The sequence below is a fragment of the Bactrocera dorsalis genome, chromosome 3, assembly GCF_023373825.1.
Source record: "Bactrocera dorsalis isolate Fly_Bdor chromosome 3, ASM2337382v1, whole genome shotgun sequence".
In the NCBI taxonomy this organism is placed as follows: domain Eukaryota; kingdom Metazoa; phylum Arthropoda; class Insecta; order Diptera; family Tephritidae; genus Bactrocera; species Bactrocera dorsalis.
This window is the reverse complement of record NC_064305.1, coordinates 91,976,553-91,982,552: the sequence shown is the minus strand read 5'-3', so window position 1 is coordinate 91,982,552 and position 6,000 is coordinate 91,976,553. Positions and strand designations below refer to the sequence as shown.

General features: G+C 39.0%; 1 protein-coding gene across 5 annotated transcripts in view; it reads left to right on the top strand.

The window, feature by feature from the left end:
* The first annotated feature begins 1,264 nt into the window (after positions 1 to 1,264).
* The window catches only part of LOC105230554 (5-hydroxytryptamine receptor 2B), a 30,337-nt gene continuing 25,601 nt past the window's right edge, over positions 1,265 to 6,000 (top strand). For 2 of the 5 annotated variants that reach the window (XM_029552188.2, XM_029552187.2), the window contains exon 1: positions 1,266 to 2,068. The gene's annotated coding sequence lies outside the window, so the exon portion shown is untranslated. Of the gene's footprint in view, positions 2,069 to 6,000 lie in introns of all 5 variants that reach the window. The other 3 variants (XM_029552186.2, XM_049452193.1, XM_029552189.2) reach the window with 3 other exon arrangements.

Here is a 6,000-nt window from a genome sequence, read left to right as displayed (position 1 = left end):
ATGTTGTCTTCCAAAGCTGGAATAGTTGCTGGCTTATTTCTGTAGACTTTAGACTTGACGTAGCCCCACAAAAAATAGTCTAAAGGCGTTAAATCGCATGATCTTGGTGGCCAACTTACGGGTCCATTTCTTGAGATGAATTGTTGTCCGAAGTTTTCCCTCAAAATGGCCATAGAATCGCGAGCTGTGTGGCATGTAGCGCCATCTTGTTGAAACCACATGTCAACCAAGTTCAGTTCTTCCATTTTTGGCAACAAAAAGTTTGTTAGCATCGAACGATAGCGATCGCCATTCACCGTAACGTTGCGTCCAACAGCATCTTTGAAAAAATACGGTCCAATGATTCCACCAGCGTACAAACCATACCAAACAGTGCATTTTTCGGGATGCATGGGCAGTTCTTGAACGGCTTCTGGTTGCTCTTCACCCCAAATGCGGCAATTTTGCTTATTTACGTAGCCATTCAACCAGAAATGAGCCTCATCGCTGAACAAAACACGCGCGCGAAACACATTTCGAACCGAACACTGATTTTGGTAATAAAATTCAATGATTTGCAAGCGTTGCTCGTTAGTAAGTCTATTCATGATGAAATGTCAAAGCATACTGAGCATCTTTCTCTTTGACACCATGTCTGAAATCCCACGTGATCTGTCAAATACTAATGCATGAAAATCCTAACCTCAAAAAAATCACCCGTTATAATTAAGAAATGAGCAGAGATAAACAGGGGGAAAGGGCATACGAGTAGGAAGCTATCAAAGCTAATTATTAACGCGTTGGAAATCACAGCGATTAAAGTAGAAACGGCAGATAAAGCTTTCAGGCAAAACTATTAACGCCGAAGCGATTTATTGCGCCGTCTTTCGTGGTTCATCAGAGGAGCATCGTCTACCAGCGGCGGCAGTGAAATGAAAAGTTTCGGAGCTTCGCAGATTTGCCAGCAACACTTGGGCCGTAAAAATAAATTGGAGAGTTCGAAAAGTGCGTTTGTTTTGTGGAGTACAGTTTGGAGACTAGCTACTTAAGAGAGCAGTCAAATATTAAAGAGCGCTTTTACTACGAATTTCGAACATAACCAGAAAATTCTCAGAGCGGCAAACAAAATTGACGCTCGCGAGTTGAGAAAGTCAAGGCTCCATGCGTTTGCGTCAAGTGGCGAAAACTCTACAAATCTGAACAGCTGAGTGTCAATTGCGCGCATGTGTGTGTGTGTGTAGCAGCTGTCAGTTGGGCACAATAACTTTTTCAACAATAGCAACATCGGCAAAGACAACAGCAACAGCACAGACGCACAGTTGAATTGAGTAGACGCGCAGTTGGTCTGACGTTCAGCGCGAGTTGAGGTGAATAAATCGACAAGAAGTATCGCCGCCAGCCAAATCACACGGTCGCTTGAACGGACGCACGCCCGCTCGGTCGCACACAGCCACAGTTATTTACATATTTAATGGCATTATTTGTATTTTGTGGTGTTTTGTGGTATTTCCATTTCATTTCATGCATTCTTCCATTGTGCTGCTTGCCAAATTCGTGCGCGCGGTAAACGCACGGTGAAAAGCTGGAAAACAAGTTGCTGATAAAATCAATTCGCGGCCACAGCGACGCGGTGCCGATGGTTTCGTATAATAAGCGAATTTAAGTGTTTAATCTAATCACCCATGCAACTGAAGTGCTCCAGAGTTGTTAGTGTAGCTTGCATTGATTAAGCGCATGGTTGGCGCAAATGTGTGTGAGTGTGAGTGCGTGTGTGTGTATAATTGAAGTGTCTTTCAGTTAACGCGCTGACGGTTACGGTGACAACGAACCGCGGCTTCTGTACCTATAAAGTCAAGGAATTGAGTAAATTTAAGCCAAAGTAAAATAAGCATGCGTACATACATATATATTTAATATTACTACAAACTACACCTAAGAAATATATTCTACACAACTCCTTAGTGGAAGTCCTAAGTGAACAAACAAAAATCGAAATATTAATTTTAGTGCAAACATGCTTTCTGGGCATAAATTCCAGCGTGTGAGTTGCAGCTAAGAAACCGCGAAAAATAATCAAAAAGAGCATCAGGTGAGTACACGGCTTCATTAGAACTAGTATTGAAGAACTTTCGCTTTCACTTTCTTTTACGGTTTTGGTTAAGGAAATGGAGTTTATTTTCTAATCACCTCTCTGAAAAGTATAAATAGCTTACAAAGGAGCTCAAAGTAAGAAATTAATTACGAATCATCCTAAAATACATTCTCAGCGAGACTAAAATTATTGCTAGAAGATCTAGCTTATTCAATAATGAATTTATGAGAAATGATTTTGATTGAAAGTCTCTCAAAACCTTAAAATAAAGTAAAGTTATGTCTTTACTTTGCAAAGGGATAATATATTGGCTAGTCGAAAAAGTCTTTTTGTATTTCAAATCAAACTTCAACTTTTTTTATTTTTATAATAATAAATGAATGAACAAATAAATACCATTTTGGTCGACCACTTTTGACATTTTTCCGTTAAAGACATCAGTGTAAATCGAAATTTCGAAATTTTCAGAACAGAAGCGTATTTATCTATTTTGGTTGAAATGTAGATTAAAATCTCACTTTTCCAACACTATATGGTATGGCAAAATGTGGTTGCTAGCATTGGAGACATACGACTGCTACGAAAATGTATTGAGAAAATACGAAAAGACTTTTTCGACTACCCAATATTTATAAAAAATGTCCAGCAGCATTTCATATTTGTTATTGTTGCCCATTTGAATTGTCTTAAGGGAGCCGAAAAATACTAAAATTGGTTGCCAAATGCTGGCTATATATTTACTAAAAATCCATGTTGTTGCTGTATTGTTTTCTTTACGCAAATAAAATGTTTGCTTAAAAGAAAAATATCAAAATGATATCAAAAGCAAGAAAATAATTTATTAAATTAAAACACGAGTTTATTTTTAAACTGAAAAGCCAATAGCCTTAGAGGATGGCCAAAATAAATTACTATTTTGGCGGCAGTAAAAATATAGTTTTACGATTTGCAGTCGGCACGGACGGCACACATTGCTTTGCGTAAACAAAGGCTGGAAGATAAAAAACCAAAGATATTTCTCGGCTGTAACCCATTTTTTTGTTTACGGTAATTTAAATTTTAATGCTTTCCTATGTGTGTGCTATGCTTTCTTTTTGACAAATCTTCGCCACAAAAAAATTCGCCGAAATCTAGCAGTCAAAGTCCCCTCCATCCTAGGCCTTTGTTTGGTATGCCGCTGGTTGGCTGCCTTGCAGATCCCATGAGGCAAACGCATGTATTTGTTACCAAAACAATACGCGTCACAACAACAACAATATGCGCTGACACATACAACAGGCTGCGTAGACACAACAGACATAAACTAAAAGTCAATCGTGAATTCATAGACCGTGACCAAATGGCCAAAGCTGCGGCACAATGTGCTCAGGGGAGCAGGAGCAAGTGGAGCGTAAAGATTGAGTCTTTCAGTCCTAGATCGGCATATGAAATAGGTTTGGAGAGTAGCCGCGAGGGTGCGCTCGCAAATACAAAAACTGGAAGAAAATTACACACGTACCTTCAGTGAAATAAAGGTAGGCTCTTTAATCATTGTACACTCGCCTGCCAATGGAAATGTGAGTTTGGTTGTACTATTTACCTTGGCCATAAGCGACGTCTGGCTCTGTAAGTTTGCACACCTACACAAGTGTATAGGTGCAGGGTTCTGTCACGCATTTCTGCCAACAATACTGTTGAAGCCAACAACAACACAAATTGAAATTTCTTGGTCATTTGCTTCCCGCGCAGAGTCTTCCTCTTCACGTGTTTGGACTTAAATTGGAAGACTGAAATGTTTCCCGCAGCATTTCCCAAACGTATACAGTTTATGTGTTTAATGAAATCCTCAAAGAGTGGATTCTCAGTTGAAAGCGAAAGAAGCTAAGCATGCGGATGCGTTTGCTTTATTTTATACGAGATCTTAGTGAGGCTCCCTTACAAAATAAGTTGCAAGCCATGACTCAGGAATACCAGAAAAGAGCAGTATTAGATACAAAACAGTGGAAAGACGGAGGTGCAATGAGGCTAGTGGAAAGTAAACATTAATGCTCTGCGACACGTCACATAAGCAAAAGCAGCAGCGGCAAAGCAAAGACAATAAGTTTGCTCTCCTTATCAAAAACGAAACTTTTAGCATAACGGTAACAGGCACTGACTGTGTTCAAGCAGCAAAATTAATAGTTATTTCGGCCACTCTGGCGTATACGTAACCTGCGGGCAAAGTTGTGAGTTTAATGTGGCGCTAAGGCTTGTGGCTGTGCTTTTAACTACAACTATATATATATGTATATTAAAGGATACAAGCGCATGCTTGCAATCATAGATTTAGTATTTTTGTTCACACCATCTGGTGAGTGCCGTGTCGCTCGAAGAGTTAAAAATATTTGTTTTGAGGGCTTTACAGTAGCAATTTCGAAATGCGTTAAACTATTTGATATCAAAAACCAACTACTAAAAGGTGTTGCATATAAATATTTTATGCGTTTATCATACCATGTAAGAAAGAAAGACTTTCTGTGAAATTTATTTTCACATCGCTCTGGGAATACGAGTATATATACCCACATAACTTCATATTATTTCATTAATATGTAAAACCACATTTGTACTGTATAAAAACGTAAAAATTCAGAGACATAAACTATGAAATATTTCATGGCCGCAGTGGGGAAGAATGTATTCCTTCTATTCATTAAGTATAGCTATGAAAGCAAACATGAAAGTAGTCGAGAATAAAATATTAATGAGCACCCAAAGCGCTCTCGGCAGTTGCTCTTGCATGTTGCTACAGTGGACCTTTTCTGCAGCGCAAAACGGCTATTGGAAGACATACCCCACACGGCGGGTACTTATTATGTTTAGTGTCTCGTAAATGTTGTTTGTTGTTCAAAACAGACATACCTGAACAAAGTTGTGGGTCCTTCATGCTTTCAAAATAGACTAAAAGTCAATTTAAGACGCCAGCAAATAATAAAATTATTAATTTTACGGTTGAAATACCACTTTTATACCCCAAACGGAGCTTATTAGGTTTACCACGAAGTCTATTACAATCAACAAGACTCGATCGAGATCCTTTAAGTTTATATATAAATGACGAACCTGTCGTGCTGAGTCCATTTAGCCATTCCCGGATACAGGTGTCCATCGGTATGTATACGAACTCGTTCCTCAGTTTTTGAGATATCGATCTGCAATTTTGCACATATTCCTTTTCTTCTCAAGAACTAAACAATAAAAATCAAGCTCTTTTTGGCAAAAATCTAAGGTATCCACAAGATTTTCCCTTTTTGTTTGACAAGATATCTGTGGTAACAATATAGTCTCCAAACAAGTCTTTCAGATCGAAGCACTATACGAGTAGCGTAAAACTGCCAAAGTTCAACCAAAGTTACCGATTTTCTATGGTATGGCCGTAATTGAAGTATGGGCTTTCCAAATATCTGAGTTTCTCGAGCTTAAGGAATAGAAAAAAGTCATAGATAACGGAATCAATAGAAGTATTGAGCCAATAGACTTATTCCCTGGGCCTAATGATGACTTCCATGTGGCCACTGGCAAACAGGTGTTCTTGGATCTCCTTTTCCAACCTTTGAAGACTAGTATAAGCCAGTTATAAGTAGTGTTTCTGAAATAAAGTTCCCAGCAAATACCATTTTAGTACCCAGTTTCTCCTCAGTATATGGGAAAAGTTTCGTGGAATTACTATCCCGGCGGTACACACAGTGCGTGACTTCGCAGTCCCACATGCTATCAGAGATGCACAGTTGAGGATGTCATCGTCATAATTCTAGTTATTGTTGCACTTGTTGCAACGCAGCGACGCAACAAGAACGGTTAATCTCTTTATACATATATGAGTGAGTTTCATGCGAAAAGCGCACGCAATGTGCACTCGGGATATTAAAATGTCACCCTGTGGCGCAAAGCGGCAAGACACAAAATCAAAT